Source organism: Corapipo altera, unplaced genomic scaffold, assembly GCF_003945725.1.
Source record: "Corapipo altera isolate COAL_440 unplaced genomic scaffold, ASM394572v1 2b, whole genome shotgun sequence".
NCBI lineage: Eukaryota > Metazoa > Chordata > Aves > Passeriformes > Pipridae > Corapipo > Corapipo altera.
The window spans coordinates 32,932,130-32,951,979 of NW_020884874.1; the positions used below are offsets into that span (position 1 = coordinate 32,932,130).

Sequence of the window (19,850 nt, forward strand, 5' to 3'; positions counted from 1 at the left end):
AAGCACAGGGAGATGATAGCAGGATGGTCCCAGCTGTTCATGCCAAGGATGCGAGCAGCACTTTTATTCAGAGAGGGAAAGCAAGAACTCCCATTTCACTGCACAGACTGGGAGAGTAAGGAGAGAAAAGCTTTCCCTAGATTCCTGTTTCATTTCAGAAAAGTTTTTTCAAAGACTCATCCTCTCTTCCCCTCCTGCAGGTTATTTTTAGCTTTAAGCTCTCCTGGCTGCTGCATTGATAGCTCCTTACCATTTCAACTGCAATTAATCAAAGCAGGGCTGATTATGCTTTTGTCTCTGATTGTGTAAATCAGGATCCTTTTGTCTAAAATGAGGAGACCTTTGGTGCTGGGCATCCTGTTTTCCATCCCCTTCCATCCCTTCAGCATGACCAGGCAGCCAGGATTCCTGAATGCACGTGGTGGATGTTGCTCCTGTGCTGAAATCATGTGGAGGAGAGCTGAGGCGAAGGATGGAACAAGCATCGTGGCTGTGGTGCAAGGAGCTGTGAGATGGTTGAAGTCACCATTATAAGGGACCTGTTAACCCACTTTCATGCTGCAGTATAAGGGGGAGATGAGAGGGGCTAGAGGGATCTACCCCAGCTGCTCTGCAGCACAGCCAGACTTACCACTTCAAGTGCACTTCTTCAAAATCTACTTGAATAGGGTAGCACTCATGCAAAATGAAATGAGAAGAAAGAGCGTGTTTGGATAGAGAAAAATCATGGTAAAGAAGTCCAAAGGAGCGCCAGATCCAACAGTTGCTTCTAACAGCCCACGAGTTGCTTCCGTCCCCATTTCACATGAAACATCATAAGGCCCTGGGCCTGTCTGGGTCAACTCGAGGCAGCCAAGCTCTCACTTAAGATCAGTGGTCGCTTTGGGAGAGCATGAGCACAGGAACAGCTGTGAGGATGCATGACACCTTCTGTGTATTCAGAGAGGTTAAATGAAAGAACAAACTGTGATTGTAGAAGTTCCCAGCACTACAGACATGAACTCTTCAGCGTTAGCTCTTCTTCTTGATACCTCACAACCCATGAGCTTGTCTAGAAGATATCTGCTGTTATAGAGTAAGGTGTGCCTGCGAATCTCAAAGCTCTTTAAAAATATGTATTTAAATTCAGCACTCCTGTGGGACTGACTGCTTCACAGGTTTGTAGTCTCAGATGAAGAAGGGTTAAAATTATTTGCTTAGAGACTTAAGGTGCAGAGCTGAGCAGGCAGCAGGACTAAGGACATGCAGTTCTTAAGGTGCCACTCTGAGCACTTGTCTGTAATCCCTTCTTTTCTGTTAGTAGCAAATGATAATTTGCCTCTTAGAAAAGCCAGTGCAGTGTTGCTCTCCAAAGCAGCCCCGCATCAGAAATCTTCCAGTTATGCTAACTAAAACTGCAGGAAGTATTTCTGAAGGGCAGACACACTATGCATCTTTCTCTTCTACCTGCCTAAACACTGGGCCATATGTTTCTGTTCTGATTTTAAACAGGACTGATGAGTCGCATTCATATTGCAGGGTGTAACATTTGATTTTGCTGTGTCTTTGGTTAGCAGATCACATTCTTATTACACCCTTACATGTCAAACAACAGTTCTGTAGGTAGAGATCAAAGTAGCTGGAAAGAACACATTTCCTTTACTCATATTGAAGAAGATGAGAGGTAACATGATCCTGACCTCTGAAAGTCAGGGACAGCTCTGAGGGTGGGTGACTTGAGCCAGAACTTCTGCTGATTGTACAACAACAAAAACACATGTTGATGCCATAACAGAGACATGGATTAACTCTTTGGAGAGGGTTGTATTTTAAGGGGTTCTAACCCCTGTAAAACTAGAATTAACTGGATAAATGTAACCTGTACTATTTGTAATTTTAACTTTTTTACTGTGTATAGGAAAAAAACCAAGCTGATTCTTAGTATATTGTGTTGTTAAATTTTTGGGTGGAGAAGAAGCAACTCCTGGAATGAATTACATCTTCAGATGATGTTGCAAAGACTGTCTCTTCAGGGTTTTATTCCTCCCAAAGTAATGTATCATCTGCCCTTTCCCAGGAAGGTTTTATACCATCAAGAAACAGCAGGGGAGTGAAAAATATCACCTGCAGGACATGGTAAACTCACACAAGTAAGCATAGCCATAAACTGTAAGTTAGTTAGTGCATTGACAGATGTTCATTCTAATCCAGATGCAACTGCCGTACCTCTGATGTCTTACAGACGTAGTGTAGAAGCAGCTTTGCCATGTTGCATGGAGAATTGATGAAGTCACATGATGCTATTGTTGCCATATTTTTTCCCCAGTTGCTAAATGACATTAAAAAGCACTAAATAGACACTCAATATTTTCCTTACATGAATTTATCATGTAGCAATTACTGCAGTTATTCTCAGTGTGGTTCTGTGATTGTAAATAGGAGGTGTCAATCAGTGTAATTAGAGAAGGAAAAAATGTGCCTGAAAAACAACCTCTGCATTACACTATAAACACCCTACCACGTGGCGTATCCCTTCTTAGTTACACAGAGTAAGTCCTGTGTTGATTCAGGCTTGAGTTTCACAGTAAATCTTTTTTGTGAATTTATAGACTGTCCCTTTGAAGGTAGAATTGTGCCAGCCTATTTATTTAAAGTCCTTTTTCACTTCAGCAGCATGCTTTGGAGATGTAATACCTTATGTGCAAAATCCCCGAGTGACAGCAGCTCTGCAAGCTCGTGATACTTATAATACATTACATATTATCAATAAAATGTTGCAAGACATGTCATAGATCTTATTAACATAACTTTAAATTATGGGTACAAGTTTGACCTATCTCTTGATGGATTAGAAGCAAAGCTTGGATTGTTAAACAGAATTAAAAGGCTTAGGGCATCATTAAACAAACTGTTTAAGTAAAATGTCTGTGTTTCACCATAAAGAGTCAAAGCATACCTGAAAAGCTAGCTGTCTCCAAGGCCACTTTTAAAGTTTAAAGAAATCCATAAATAACTTTCAAGTATTTTTTTTAAAAATTACTTTTACCATTGCCCTAATGTTAATTCTGATCTAAATTGCTCCCAGAAACCTTGGCTGCCCTAAAATATTTTGATCTGTATCTCTCCCCACTCCCCAAAGCAAACCAGAGAAAATAAGCACTGAACTGCCGGGAGATATAGACAACACCAAAATCTCTGGTACCAGTGACATGTAGTGTCGCGTCCTATTTCTGAGTTGAGATTCATTATGTCAAGACTAGAGAGTGCAGTGGCAATGAGGCTCCAAATAGAGATTTTTAAGTGACTCCTCAGACATGCAGGAGTCTATGCTGGCAGATCCAGCTGCAGATTTTGGACATTACGTCACAAATGAATCTTCTGCAGATTTTCTGAGAAATTTCTAGGATTTGTGTGTTTATGGGTGCTTAGGTAGCTTGACTAGTTTTAATTTATGGAGTGGCTTTTGGTTTTTTGACTGTGGATCCTTTGCCACATCTCTTTATATTCTCTTTGTGTTGACACTGTTGCTCTCACTTTGGCAATGGGAAAAAATTTAAGGCAAGTCATTTATGTGCAGAAGAACAAGGATAGGGCCCCAAACAGCTCATAGATGTACTGTTTCCTAGCCCTCCACTTATATCCTGGAAATATATCTCTTGTTCTGAGTATCAGTAGGAGTGATCTTCTATAGGAAGATGAATAATGCTGTTTCCTCCCATGCTTTAACTGTTTAAAACATTGAATTTTCTTTTTAGGATGTGAACTTTCTGGTTTGGGGTCATGGTGGTGTGTGCTTAGTCTAGTAAAGATGAGAGCTGGGAGGCAAGAAGCCCAGAAATTACTGCCTTTTTTCATTATTTCTTTAATATAATTTCTGGATCAAGTACAAAACCATGACTGAGAGAGAGAGCGCTCTTCCATTGGCTTGGGAGGGAATGAAGAGAGGCATTAAAAGAAATGTGTCCAGCTGATGAGTAAGCTGGCATGCACCACTGAGTCGTTAGTAATGTTTATTCTATTAGAGTGGACAATCTTTTGCTGTTGACAAAAAAGCTAACTCAGTCCATTACACATTAAATTAAGAGAACACACCATCATCATCATCATGGCTAGGCTTCGTGAACGAAGATTTGGGAAGGCACTATCCACATTTGCTACAGGCACGCTGGTGGCTTATGAGGCCAGTACGTGACAGACATATCCGATTGCAAAAGGCACAGCAGAAAGACTCCTTAGATGGTGTATTCTGCAAGGCACACATGCACCATAATTCTCAATTCTTTCTCCCTGAGCACTGATCAGTAATAATGACCTTTTGGGTAGGGGGCATAAGGCAATAACCTAAATACTTTTGTGTTAATTGTTACTCTTCTTGCTCAGCAAAATCCTAGCATTTAACAAATTTGCTATGCCTGAGGTCCCTTGAGACCTGAAATCGGCAAGAATGAAAGAACATATATATTTGGACAACAGTACCATAAGTAGCTCTGCTGGGTCTGGGTTTTGGGTTTGTTGGGTTTTGTTTGTTTGTTTGTTTGTTTGGGGTTTTGTTTGTTTGGTTTGGTTTGGGTTTTTGTTTTGGTTTTTTGTTTTTGTTGTTGTTGTTGGTTTGGTTTTTTGTTTGTTTTTTTTTTTTTTAATCTCTTCCAGAGTGATGTAAAAAGCTTTACTTGACAAGATAAAAAAAGTTAGCTTTCACTGCTACGGTCTTATATACCGAATAAATAAAGGCATAAATAAGAGTGGCTTGAGCCCTGTGCTGGACTTCCATGACTCTTTCTGTTAACCTTAAAGTTCACTATGCTGAAAACTAATAGCATCTATTTGTCAAGAAGCCAGAATAATGACATTTTGTGCCATTATTCTAATGGATTTTTCACTGTGCATTTTCTTTAATTATTTGCATGAGTAATATCATTATGCATTCATGCCAATACAATTCTGATAATTAATTTACATGATGGCAATTTCTTAATGATTTTGATGTCAAAGTTAATAGCAACATCTGATAGTTGATCTGTTGGAGCTGACATAAATTTAACTTGTAATGTATTGATGCCAAAACCAACAGCAGCAACAAATTACGTTGCAGAAAAATAAACATTTACAGGGTAAAAACCTCAGTGGAAAAGTCTTGATCCTTATCCCAGGTTTATGAGTTTAAAACAAAACCAAGGCCCCTAGACATGATGCATGTCAGATTTTTACTTCATCTTGCTTTATTTATTTATTTACACCATTAATAGTATTGATGTCAGATATTTAAGAGATCAAATTATATTCTATCATATAAAGGATTATGTTCTCTCGCCTCCAGCTTAATACATATATTCCATATATTAAAATGAAAAAATGCATTAATTAAGGTTTTATCTTTCTGGTTCTTTAAGCATGAAATCTAAACTGCTCTGCAAGGGGAAAATTTAGGACTGGTGTTTGAACCTGAATTTGTATCTTGGTTTGTGATTTCAGTTTGCATCATGTGGTAATAATATCAGCAAAATAGAATTTATGTGGAGGCAAAAATTGTTAATATCAATAAAACAAGAAACAATGCAATGTATAATAAGGTTTGAGATCAATATTTTCAGTACATTTTTGCTATGTGGAAGTGATTCATAGATGAAGAGATAATTGTATGTGTAACTGTATATATGTACCTATCTTTTTATATATTGACTCATGTAAGTATTACAAGACAATCAACACAGAATAAAACCACATTCTTCAGTCTTTGTCCGGGAGATATAAAGATCTCTTTACAAGTTTATAGGCATTTTTATCTACTAGTTAAATATTTTCGTATACCTTAGTACTGAAAAAATATGTGTGAAACAAATTATGACAGCCATAAAATGATGGTTGTTTTCCCTTTATTTTTTTAATCAAAAAACAAAGCCTCATTCTATGACACAGTTGCTAACATAATATTTATTTCTCCCTGCTTCAGCCTGTTAAATGTACAGACAAAATGGTAAAACCCATTACAAATAAAATTGATCCTGCTGTGTATTTCAACCTTTTCCCCAACTGGCTTTTCATCAATGTTATCCACCAAGGGAGTGCACATTTCATTTTATATAGCAAGGAGATAATTATACAGCCTCAATTAGACCTTCCATTGCTGGACTATAAAGGGCTGCTAGTTCAGACCCAGATAATTTGCCTCTAAAATGCACTACCTTTCCTTCTTCAGAGACGACAAGGAAGCTGTCAGTCCCTACCTGCTGAAAAAGTAGCTTATATGTCTGATTGCTTTTAGCCTATCTTTTCCTTGTCCTCGAAAACATGAGGACACATACTTGCTTGAAACCAGCCCCACAGAACTCAGGTATGTCAGTGGGGACCCTTTGCTGTGTCTTTCCTGTGGAGATGAATGCTTCTCCACCCAGAGACAACATTTGTTGAATGATTTTAAGTCCCACTGGTGATGGTGAAGGTGCAAAGAGGCAGCAATAGGGGTGGAATACTACCTGACTGTCCTTTTCCCTTGGTCTGCAGAAGGCAAGGGTTTTAGCTGCTCAAGTTTCCTTTGGAAATAAATTAGTCAAGAACTTGGTTTTAAGAATAGCTGCTCAAGGAGAAACAGCAGTGTAAATGTTATCTTTGTTCCAGGTGAGTAGAAAATCTCTTAAAAGCATTTCTGAGGAGTGTTCGCTTTGTGGGTTGATTGTTGCAAGGTGTAAGAAATATGACTATAATTGTGGTTTGCACCCTGAGAGACTCTCCTCCACAACCCAAATGGCTTTCTTGTGTGTGGCATTTCAGAAAATGCTTTTTTTTTTCCTCTGAGCATGTGGAATGCCTGTGAAGAAAACATTTTTTTGGTGCAGGGCTAGTCATGAGTTGGACACAACATGTTTGAAATGCAATGTAGGAGTTCAAAAGGGAGGTTTTAAAAATTCAGATCTACCTCGTGACTGGGAGCATTACTAATGAAAATGTGTTTGACTTTAGTGTTGAAATTAAATGTCCCATAGAAGAGAATGAAATTAATTTCTTCCTTCCCCAAAAATCATACTTAAGTTTCTGTAGCCTTAAATCAGGCCTGGATAACTTAGCCTCTGAGTCAAAAACTGCTCCCTATGTCTCACATAAACAACCACACCCAGGCATCTCATATTATCTTCCATTTCTTCAGTCTGCCAATTACTTGACACACCCATTTATTGTGGGCTATCTTAAATTAGCTCCTCAGTGACTCAAACATTTATTAACTGGTCAGGTGCCAGGAATTCAGCATGTGCATGAAGCTCCTGGGCCTGGGATGTTGCAATAGAAGATGTTTAGGACACTGATGGTGGTCTTTCTGTACCCTGAATCATGGCATAGGCAACAGGGGTACCGCCTCCATATGGGGTTATGGCTGGGATGTCTCTGCCACCCTGAGCTCTCTGGCTGCTTTGGACATGGGGCTATTGGTGGCTGCTCTAATAGAGGCCTGGCACCTAGGTGATTTTGGGAGAATGAGTCCCACTGAAGGGAGCAGATCCCTTGTCCATCTCCTTTTGGCCATGCTGGCCAGATGTGCCAAAGCAGGGAACCTGCTACTCAACCCTTCCACCACAGAGATAGAGAGTGCTCTACAGGAGGTGCGATGCATCTTGTAGCAGTGTCCCTTTGAGTCATGAAGCTTGAGGGAGATGGCAGCAACAATCCACTACTCAGTTTCTTTAATCAGCTGTGAGCACAGAGGTGTGACTGTGGATGTGACCTAACTGGTCTTTAGTGCAAAAGTTGATTTCAGCAGAGGCAGTAATTAATCAGAAGGTACAACTAGCTACCAAGTACAATGCTCATTGTTTCTCTCCCTGACAGCTAGCTCAGGCTGGTTATTAACACAAAAAAAAGCTTTCACTTTGAAAGTTGTTTTGTTCTCTCCATCCTCCACTGCTGTATTTCCTTTGCAAAAACCATGCTGAGCCACATTATGCTGTAGCTGAGGTTGTGGAGCTTCTTTAATGTACCATTTGACACACTGGTCCAGAAATCTCAGACTGGGAGAGGAAAAGAAGAAGCAAGCAGTGGAGATGGAGGTAGCTTCTCGATTCCCATGGCATGCTCTACTGCATATTGAGCTGGGCAAACTTTTTATGGGAGAAGTTCCACAGCATGTTACATGGGAGCTTTCTAAGGAAAGGGAAATTATCTCCTCTGTTACTTGTTGGTGAACTGGGATTGATTATGCTTAGTCCTGTAGCTGTTTGTATGTCTTAAGTCTTAAGATCACAAAGAGCTTTCACTGTAACTGGACAGCCATTAATGTCCATTTACTCCATTGTTTTTATCATGCAAAGCTTTCAGTCATACAGTTTGCTGACTAATTGTACCAAGCAATGTGTTCCTAATACTGTATTTACAGTCTGTAATAGTCATACATAAAGCCCTAAAAAATATGCTATGTCTGACTCCTAAATCATATGATTTTACAAGAAGTCGTGTATATTTTTGCATCCACTTTAGACTTACACACATAGAGTATTTCCAATTGTTTACATATGTTAAAATCTCTTGCATTTAAATAGCTCATTATGCAAATATTTACAAAATACATGGATATTTATTTTTACTGTACCCTCTATTCAATCACTGAGCTGAGATTTAATGTCTAAACATTGTCTGCAGTCGCATGTGCAGTAATGAATTATGAGTAATTATGTACTATATACAATTATACAACAAAAATTACAAATTCAAAAAATATTAACATTACAAAGGCAAGAACTCAAATTTATGAAGCGTCAGAAGTAAGGTGGAATCCTAATTCAACCTGTAATTATGCACATGTGCATTATAACATGGCCTTCACTAGTCATGCTCTGTTTGTCCTCCAGCTGCCTTCAGCTGCAATGGGTGCATGTGTCCCAAGCTGTGTTACAGGCCAAGGCCCCAGCCAAGGCTCCAGTCAAGCCTTGGGATCAGACCAAGGTAAATTTATAGTTTCCCAGGCAAGGACTTTTTCCTGGATTTGGTCACCTAAGCAACTGACCTGGCTCAGCAAGCATGTTTCTGATTTTCCCATTCCTACAGCAAGAGCTTACAGCAAGAGAATGCCCTGCACTAATTCACCTCTCAGGATAGAGCCGTACACCGAGCAGGACTAATTTTGCATTTGAGACATTTGAAAGAGCCCTGTGTTCTCATATAATCAAAGACTGACCCTGAAGTACATTGTGTTGAAAGGTTTTTCTGACCAGAATATCTTCCACCAGGAAATGCTGCTTTGTCAGAATTGAAATGCTTCGTAGGAACATTTTGTTTGTGATGATATTTTTGACAGAAAAAAATGTGAGCAATTCAAAATCTGAAGAAAGTTTTTCCTGCTACCAGTTGTTTCAGTGTAGGCCTGATTTCTTTTCTTTTGGTCTCAGAGCATATATTATTTATATTTACTATTCATTAGTTAAATATTATAAAATCCCCTGCAAAATGTTCCTGAAATGTTTCAATCCTGTTAATTCTGACATCAACTGATTTGGTTATTACAAGGCTTCAATAAGTTTGGTTTTTAACAATTGTGTGCTTAATGGCCTTTGTGGATGCACAGTGTTTTCTTATATGTTAAGAAAGCAAGCAAATTCCAGAAGCTTAATTTCAGCAGAATTTATAACTCCTATGAGGAAGACACTCAATTAAAAAAAAAAAAAGAATCAATTGAAGTGGATAAAGTTTTCCCAAGTTATAAGCAGCCAAAATAAATTTAAAGACTGAGCGATCTCAATAATACATGGCCTCCTTTGTTCCATCTATTACACTGCAAATGATTTGTCCTTGGAAATTTTTCTGAAAACAGTAACTATTCCATTTCTTAAATAATATCATTTACAAATAATTTTTAGCACAAAGAGACAATATTTGAAGCCAGGTTTTTAATATTAGCTGAATCACTGATGAAGTATACAACTGTCTACAGTTAAAAATTATTTCCTAAAGCTAATTTATTGCAATATGCATCCTGCATATTGCTAATATCCTGATAAAAACCAGATTAAACAGAAGTTCTCTTAAAGTGAAGACGGGTTGGACTACAGTAATACCATTTGGATAAAGATTTCTCAAGATACTAAAATGAATCTGATCCCAAGTCTTTTATTTCCAGATCAAAAAACGTTTTATAACTTCCTGGGGTATTCTTACTAATAACTTCCTGGAATGTTTGTTTATATTAATCGACATGTATCTTAGCACATTCTGGCTATATAAAAAGGTAAAGCAGAGCAGTGATGAAGGAGACTCTCTTGTAGACAAGTTCCAGGAAATATTAAGAATCTTATTAAAAGCAATGCTTTCATAGCATTTCTCACTAAATAAACAGTGTCTGGCTAGTTTCTCACATCATGGATTGGGATTCTCCGATTCATTACTCAGTTTCTCTCTCTGGAGACATTGGAAACAGGAGAGCTCACAGCAGGTGTGCTCAGAAGAGTAACCTGGGTAGTAAGAAATCCACCTTCATACACAACATTGCAACAAGGACTTGTTTGGCTGTAGGCTTTACTTTTTTTCTGTTAAACATGAGTTGGTTGCGTAAAAGAGATCTCCCCGGTTTTCCACAAACCCTTATCCTGAGGTGGACACAACCCTTTCCAATCTTTTTTACATTTACTTTTCTCCTAGCTGCTTGTTGTGGATCTTAAGAGAGAAATCAGCTTCTGATCTTCCAAAAACTGAGATTTCTGAACAAATTTCCTACAGACATATTGAGGGGCAAGAAAGCCAGGAGGGCTTATGAAGTGGATCTCAGTGTGTTTATGAAAGGGATTACAGACCAAGTTTTCTTGTAATAGCAACCAACTGTGGTTGGTGGCTCAGGAGTTCCCTTTGTTTGCTCAAGCAGACTAGTCCAAACGCAAAAGGACTAATGTCCTCTCGAAAGCTTCAGCTTCTTTCTGGAGACCAGCAAAAGCTAGCTGAGGCATGGGTTCCTGCTGCTAAGATGCAGGCCCAGAAATCAGACCTATCAGTCTTCAACGAAATATCATTGGGGTCCTGTCTCTTCTGCTGGCTTTCTTCTCCTACTCCCACCTCAGTCTCACAGTGTGGTCTCAGGAGAGTCAAACAATGTACACACCACATTTCCTCATCTAAATAAATGGCAGAAACATTCCATAAACCACTCTTATGATGGCAATGATGGGAAACAGCTCGACGATGCTTGAATAAAATATGGTAGATGTGCAAATCATTGCTGCAGTAAGACTGCACCATAGAATCCAGTACTTGGAAGGCTTCAACCCAAGAAATTCTACAGCCTCAGCTTGCTCTGCTCTAACTTAAGACTCTAATCTTGTTCCCCTGACCCCCTCTTCCATCGCTGGACGTATCTTCCATCACACCAGCTTATTTCAGGTGGGAAGCAGAATGTCTTTAAAAAGAAAGAGCAAAAGGAAGGCAAAAAAATGGACACATCTGTGCATTTCACATGTGATGTCCACCCACCCCCTGCAACATAGATACAGAAATGTTGAGTTTATTTATACATATGAATAAATATGCTTTTTTATCACTTCAACTTGTAAATAGGAAATGAAGTCACAATCCTCAAAATTATAATGGCAGGCACACAAAGACACAGTTGCTGGCACGGAATTCAATTAACAGATAGCAATCACCCTTGGGTGACTGTGTGAGGTGGAAATATACAGGCATGCTAATAAGTAATATCTTAAAGCCAAGGCATTTATCAGCCAGCAGCCAGACATGGGCATAAGTGTGGGCAGACAGCACTGCTCTGGGATATTTAATAAAACCTGCTCTCTTCACTCGAGGATTTGTGTTTAATCATTTGGTAACATTTTAGAAACCTTCAGCCTGGGAAGCTTCTCAAATGGAACTGCTTAGGTCAGAAAATGTAGAGAGTTATTTACTGATGCTAAAATAGCCAAAGGAACAGAGTGGATTCTAGGTAATATTAACAAAATTCTTTGTTGCCATCTTTTTGACCTTTTGAGTTTCTGGGATATGCCTGCTGTGTGAGGCATATGTGAAGATATATGTGAATCAGAGCCTTATCTGGGGAAACATGCAGAAGGCATTCATTAATACTGGGGAATTGAATGATTGAACTGCTGTTTGAAGTAAAATTTTAACTCTTTTTTGCTTGGTTGAAAGCCTAAAGCTAAAATAGTTTTCTTCTAGAACTCTAATTTACATTGCATTTTGAGCTTTCAAAGGCTTCAGTCAGGCCAAGGATTGTCATCTGCTGAAAGATGTTCAATTTAAACTTTCTCATCAGGGCTGTCTTTGTGCCATGGCAATTGGGTGAATTTGCAGGTCTGTTTTGCATGGCTAAATACCACTGCTTAGAGGAAAGGGAAATCCAGATGCAAAGTCATGAGTTTGTTTAAAGAAAGGAAGTTCAACTTAATAAGACATTTGTTAGGAACTTCACACAGAAGAAATGTAAGGGATGGTGTTAGTACATTCTTGGGTAACTCTCCAGGGTTAAAGCATTCATCAAATGAAGGTGCTTTGGAGCAGGACACAGGTAGGCCAGCCAGTCTAGTCAAGGGACATCCAGGAAGCAGCACATGTCAATAATTATCAAGGAAGGCTGGAGACTGTTGACTATGAAGCAGGTAGTGTTGCAGCTCTCACTGCTTTTAGTTTCGCCTGTGCTCTGGGTAAGCAATCATCCCTTTTGCGGTCATTGGCTGTGCCCCCGAAACTCAGCTGGTGGCAGCGGGAAGTCTGCAGTGCCTTCACTTCTTCCTTGAGAGCAGGGAGCACCCCTCTGAGCATACTGCCTCATCAGACCACATTGTCCCACTCCCTAGTATGGCTGTCTGCTTTTCTTTGGCTGGAACGTTTCTGATGACTAAGCAGGCCCTGGTGGTCACCAATAGCTGTGTAGCAGCTGAAGTGGTGTGGCGATTGCCCATTTGCACAGTCTTAGTCATTTTACTTTGTCAAAGGAGTCACCAAAGGCATAGGTGGGCTGACACAAATATTAAAGATGGACAGTGACATTCTATAAGCACCCTCTAGCAGGTGCTGTCAGTACCTGTTCCTTTTTTCTAGGGGATTCACATGTTGTACAAATCAGTGGCCAGTGTCTCTGCCAGCCATTTTCCGCACTTCTGGCGTGCAGCCCAGCCTAGGCTCTACTCAGGAAGCTGTAAAGTGGCTCTGAATAGCTGCTGTGAAGCTGTCGCTGCGCTGCTCCTATCACAAAGAGTTTTCAGTGCCCGCCTTGTTAATGGATGGGTTTCTCCTATACAGAGTGCCAAACAGTGCGGTGATACATTCAGGTTTTATTAGTGTGAGTTTAGCATTGCCGCATTATTCATAATGGAAACAGCACAAGAGAACTGCGCTGTTCATCCCAAACAAGAGACCATAAATCCTGTGAACCACGCAGCACCGTCAAATGGTGTGTTTTCACCACTTATTTTGCAGGAAACCTATTTGTATTCCATCTGTATGTAAACCCAAGCTGTCTTAATATTGCAAGCCCAAACTGTGTCAGAGGAGGTAATAGCAACAAAAAATAGCAACCAGTATACATTTTAGAAAACTCAGTTATAACTCCATTATACCAGGGCACAGCACCCACTGCCAAGTGGGAGGGGAGCGCGTGCTGTGGATGGTGCACTGCTCAGGGGGCTCAGCCCTTGTCCAGCTACGGGTTATGACAGTGGAGCCCTGTGGTTGCCTCAGGACTGAACATTGATCCCCTTTGCTGTGAAGGGTGCATGTGCATGTCTGCATTTGAATGGGGCAAGGGAAGACTTTGTGCTTCTGCTTGCTTGGTTTGCTTTTACAGAGAGCTGCTGCAGCAGCGGGGTGTGTGGTGTACACCCAGCAGAGGTATATTAGTGGGCTGAGTGTAGGTAAGTTGGTCAGGAGTTCAAGATGATTTTGATTTACTGTGATGAGGACACATCACCTGCCTAACATAAATAAGGCTTTTCAGGTGTCAGGAAGCAGTTCAAGCTATGTGCCAATTTGCTGGTATGCTTTCCTTGGGAGACTGTCACAGAGGGAGCCAGTCTGGGCTCCTGATAGGAATGAGCAGTGACTCTGGAGAGGTTGGGCTGAAGCCACTGCCTCCCTTCATGTAGGCACTGTGTGATTGTGAGAGAGATGAAGCTGACTTTTGCATGGTTCTGCGTTCGACCTAGTGACCCAGAAACTAAGGGCTACAGAAGCTATTACCAACCATTTCAGCTACTGCCTCTTGCAAAACTCCTGTTACCCTGCTTCCACCAGCCTTTGCCGGCCTGCAAGGCAGCAGCTGCCCCCTATCACCCACAGCCTGAGCACTTTTTTTATGATACTGCAAGCACTCATCAAAGGAAATGTTTACTAGAAGATACGTGTACATTCTAGATGATAAGTGTTAGTTCATTCAGACATGATGGCTCAGGGAAATTACGGACCACAATCTTGTGTTTTGTTTCGTTTGGGTTTTTTTTTCAGGAAATATTGCCTGAACTCATGGACACACCTCCCCTTCTCTCCTCTCACTTTCTCTCCTGCATCGCCACCCTCTCGGGTATAGCTGCTAAAGCGAGTCACCCTGGGTTGTGAGGAACCTCTGATTTCCTAATCCTCACCTATGAACACTCCAGCTCCAGAGCTGTGGGCTCACGAGCTCAGCTAGGAGTTTTACTTTAAAATATAGGTATAGGGTTCTTTAATACCTTGAGATAGTGTCAAGAGAATAAGCCACAGACTTGTTGCCAAGGGGTTTCTTTATTAATTTAGAGGAGACAATAAGGGAACTTGGCAAAAGTTCAAAAAGGGCACTACATAAGCTAGACAACATGTTCCACTACAATATCAACTCAGAATATACTATTAATCCACAACACTTAAATCAAGATGTAATCAATCCACAGCACTTACGTCAAAAACCAATCCCTCCAACTCCAAGCCACCAAAAGCATCAAGCAAGAAGCAAAGAAAGAGAATCAGAGGGAACAAGAAGAGAGAAGGAGAAAGAGGGAGAGATAGCTACCACTGAAACCTTGTGGAAGACCAGCTCTCACATGTCCAGACGGCAGGGCAGTGATGCATGGCAAACGTATGCCTGTGGTTTTGTCTGCTCTGGTCCCTATGGACAAGCCCCCCAGGTGAGGTCTCTGACCCACCAGTTACTCTGGGGTTCCAGGCTAGGGTGAGGGGCAGTGTCCTCACTGTCCCTGCCAATCTGAGGCTGGGTAGGGGCTCCAGGAGGTGTGGTGTATTATAGTTTTCCTGGGCTATTTGTGACTGACAGCTACTCCGGGGCTTCCCCATGTGAATTCCAGGGTCCTGCCATGAGGAAGACAATGCCACTTCACCTCCGTGAGGTTCAACCCAGCCCTTCAGGGACACACACACACACACAGACACACAGACACACACACACACACAGACGCACACACTCTCCCCACAAGGTGGTTCTGACCCAATAATCACTGATCTTGTGTCTAACAGAAGCAAATGCTCTGCACTCCTCTAGCTACTTTGTTCACTGTTGGTATTAGCACTGGAAATGCTGACAGCAGCTACTAAAGGTTAAGTGTGTTTGTAGAAAATCAACAGTGTGGTGCCCCCTTCCCCCTCTTCCCTCAGCTTCTGAGGGGGGAAATGGCCCTTCAATACATGAAGAATATAAGTTCACATTTCTCTGTCTCAGAACACATGCATTTATGCAAGAGGTTTAAAAGATATCTTTTATGATCCTGGTACAGTGATGCTTCTCTTAATTCAGTGCTTGGAAGAGCGACAGAGGCTTCTACAGCGTTGGTTATTATGCAGGACGTGTTTTAAAACGTTAAGTACCTTGATTGTCTCTCATATAGCTAGTGCTGTCAGCAGTTTGCATAGTGCTTTTATGTGCCTTTTTCCTCCCTGAGATACCCGTGTTAAGCTCAGAACTGATTCTGCTTCTGAAGCAATTCATTAAACATCTTTAGTGCACCACTTCTGTGAAGAGGTCAATTTGTTCTTTCTGTCTAGAGATGCAAAACTCTGGCCTTCAGTTGGTAGATGCAAGTATTAGGTTAATTTCTTACTGTTTAACTTATGCTTTCTTTCAACCTATTCTCTCTAGCAATCCCTTCCTTTAACATAGGCATTCATTATTGATGAAATGTGGAGACTGATGCTATTGTACCAGTCTAGAGCAGGTGCTGTTGGGTAGCCTGGCATGCACACACTCTACCTCTCACCCTTTTCTGGAGGAGACATTTTTCAGATGAAAGAAAACAGTTATTTCTTTCTCTTATGTTCCTTTGTCTTTCTTACAAGGTGCCAGTGTGGTGGTGGCGGTGGGTCCTGGAACACAACTAGCCTGAAGGTGACTCCTAACCCAGCTCGCTTACAGACTGCTGTGTATGTGTGAGGAGACTCTGGCTTCTGTTTCTCTCTGAGGTGGGCTTTCTGGAGGTTAGAAACAGGACTCTGGAAAGGAGTCATGTCTCAAGCTCAATTTTGTATTTTTTTTCCTTGCCTTATTGCTTGAAGAGAAGTTTTCAGGGAGGTTTTATCTATAAGTCCTCATACTCACAGATCCAAATGCCTCTGTGTATTCTTGTTGTTGGGTGGGCTCTTTATTTGTCTTTGTTTGTTTGTTTTGTTTTTAATCTTGATATTTCTAATATGTAAATTGATCTGGATCACATCTGCACATACTAGATAAAATAGGTTTACTATTAAATGTAATTTTTAGGTGAGATGAAGTGGACCAAAATTAAACTTAATCTTACTAGGGTCCTAGATAAACTTTTTTTTGTCTTTTTTTTTTTTTCATAATTCTCATAATTGTTCTGGGATTGCTTTTATTTTGCCATTGCATCTAGGAATGTGGCTCATGGTGTTTGGCTAGCCCACCAGTTCTGGAGGGAGCACACCTACTGAAATAAAAATCAATAGGTATTCATAAAGTTATCCCTAGGACCTTAGTCAATCTTTACTGAGTAGGCCTGGCACAGCAGATCCTGAAGTAATTGGGACCACTTCTATTGGAATATTAAATGTGTTAATTAAAATGTCATCCCAAGACAAGTGTGGATATACGGAGTTGATATTTTCCCTGAACACTGAATAATTTAGTAAAATTATTATATTTCTTATTACAGAAGTTACAGCCCTTTGGGAAGATTTTTATTTAACATAAGTATTTTAATATATTTTTCTGGACTATATTTTGCATAGAATGTAGTTTCTGTTCAGAGGTTTGTTTTTTTTTTTTGTGGGGGTTCTGTTCTGTAGAGGTTTTTACTTTTTTTTAATTTTAAAATTTTAAAATTTTTTTCTTTTAGACAAAGTCAGACTGAGAATTTAAAAAGCAAAACTGATTACAAAAGGTACCTGGAGAGCATAAATCAGTGTGGACTTCAGAAATAACAGACTCTCAGAGCTAGTGATAGAATAGCATTTTTTTTCTTTATCATAGACAGGGTCTGTAAAGGTATGTACTTGAATCACTAAAAATGTCCAGTTCTCAAGGATGCTGACCAACTTGTTATTCTTCATTTTGATTTAGATAAAATATTTTCAGCGTGTGGTTCATTTGCAACCAAACCAAACCAGAAAAGCCTGAACAGTAAGTGATGCTTCACATTTTCTGTTGGGAAAAAGATTTCGGAAGCTCATAAAATGTCTCCAGCCTATATAATATATCACGTCATATTAATTTATGGTAGTCAATGAACAGTCAGAAATGGTGGAGGAGAAAGATTGAGAACCTATAATATTCTGCTTTATTCAGAATTGTATATCAGAGGGCTTTTTTTTTTTACCTTTATACAGAACTCAGGCACAGCATCTCTTCTTCCTTGCTTCAGGAAAAAAAAAGAAAGAAGGAAAAAAATCTACATATTTGTATTATTTCTCCAAGTAGCAAATTCCCTCTGCCAACTATCTGTGGGTGTGCAGCCCTTCCTCAGGAACATGCTGTAACTTCTGAGTTCCTGTGTTTGCGATATCACAGTGCTTTTGCTCTGCAAAACCATGAATGGGACCATTATGAGGGACTGCCAGATAATTAAGATTCTGAGAGGGATAGGCTGCTAAAAGTGTGTTTAGTGAGGAAATTACAAGGCCAATAAAAAAAAATGTCTTTGCAAGTTCCGATTGTACTCTTTTCTTCTGTGGGTCTAATTTTTCAAGGTCTGACTGGATCATGTTGGGGTTTTCTTTCATCCTTTTTTTTTTCTTTTCTTCTCTCTACAACAGGAGCTGAAGCTGGAATCTAAGTCCAAGTTAATGAAGCTGCCTCAAAGTTGAGGAGGAAGAGAATAAACCACAGCTCTGAGGCACAGACCACTGGAGATTCCTCCTTCAAACCCTGCCTTTGCCGCTCACTGGAGTTATTTGATTTGGGAACAAGATAAGAATTCACAATATCTGATTTGTAGAAATAACCTGGAGGAAGGAAAAACAATCAGAAATATTAATTTCAGATATAATTTTCATCTCTCAGTTTCCTAATAGTCTTTCCCAGCTCTAATACCATTAACCAAATATAAAGTCCAGACTTTGGGGAAGTTGTGTACTGACTGACAAATAAATCTCCAAATAGCCCACAGTTCAGCACTTCTTATTCTGTTAATACTCCGTGATCAGGAAAGGTTTGGAGCATAATTCTCTTCCAGTTATTCATGTTCTCCCTTTCTCATTTTTTTTTTCTCCCAGTAAGAAATACATCTGGATATTCATTGTGTGCAAACTATTGCAGTTTCTTGTGGTAACCTGCAAATCAAACTGATAGAGCAGAAGAACTGCTGTCACACCAAGGGCTGTACAGCCAAATGCAGGTGTTATGGCTGGTATTGCCCCTAAGAGATGGGGTGTGAGGAACAATTTAGCCTGCTTGATGGTCAGGTCTGCCCAGTCCTTGGCTAGAGTTGATAGAGAAAAGTACCCAGCACCCTTAAATTAGGCGAAGTCTTTGCTATAAATGTCTAACAATGGCAGTGGAGCAATTCTAATTATTGGCTGTACAGGTGTTGTCTTTCTTCAGTGCTGGTAACATATCTTTGTAAGGCAGTGGGTATATATTTATGGCTAACTTCTTCACACACTCAAAATTTGGGCTTCAGATTTGTATTGATTAAAGTCAGAGTGATGTGTGTGAGGGTAGGGCCACTGCGCAGTTTATCCATTGTGTCACCCCAGGAGGCAGTGGTGCAGTGTGTTCCTTGATGGTGACCCCCTACAGCCAAGGAGGACCAGGAGGCAGCTACAGACAACCCAAGGAAGGTTTGTGGGGTGGATATGTGCCCTGCAGAAAACAGTGTGAGGGGAGACCATGGCTTCCCAAGCTGAACACACTGTGGATATTGCCTGTGGTGACTGTAGTCACACCCTTGCTCTGAAAATGAGACATCTCTTCAAAGGTTCAGATGCCTGTGCTGCCTGTAGCTACACATTCAAAATTTCGGCTTCAAATTTTGTGTTGATTATAATTATTTATTAGTATTAAATTTTAATAATTATTCCAGAGTCTTGTTCTGCATGCCTTCACAAGAATTTAATTGTCTTCAGCAGGCCATTTTAATACGTTAGTGTTTTAGCATGTAATCATAATAATTTATTGTGTTAAAGTGTTGAGACTGCAACTAGGAGAAATGTATATTTAGGCTGATAAGAAAGGGAAAGCTTCAACTTGGAATATGGTTGATTATAATATGTAGCACTTATTTCTAAGCTTCCTCTTCCTATTCCTGACTTTTTTCATCAACATTTCTCATAATTTATTCACATCCATGTACACAGTCCTTTGTTACTGCATGAAAAACCTACATAAATGTGGTTTACTGATTACACAAAGGAGGAAGTGAAATTCTTGTCAAATGCTTAGAGAAATCAAATTAAAAGAGTTGTCATTTTGCCTTACTGACTTAGTATTGTTCCCTTTCATAACAAAGGATAAAAAT

General features: G+C 40.1%; 1 long non-coding RNA gene across 1 annotated transcript in view; it reads left to right on the forward strand.

Moving 5' to 3' along the window:
* The window catches only part of LOC113942894, a 30,116-nt gene extending 13,781 nt beyond the window's left edge, over positions 1-16,335 (forward strand). Inside the window, exon 3 of the long non-coding RNA XR_003526101.1 lies at positions 16,219-16,335. This is a non-coding gene — a long non-coding RNA (uncharacterized LOC113942894). The remainder of the gene's footprint in view (positions 1-16,218) is intronic.
* Positions 16,336-19,850: the final 3,515 nt, after the last annotated feature.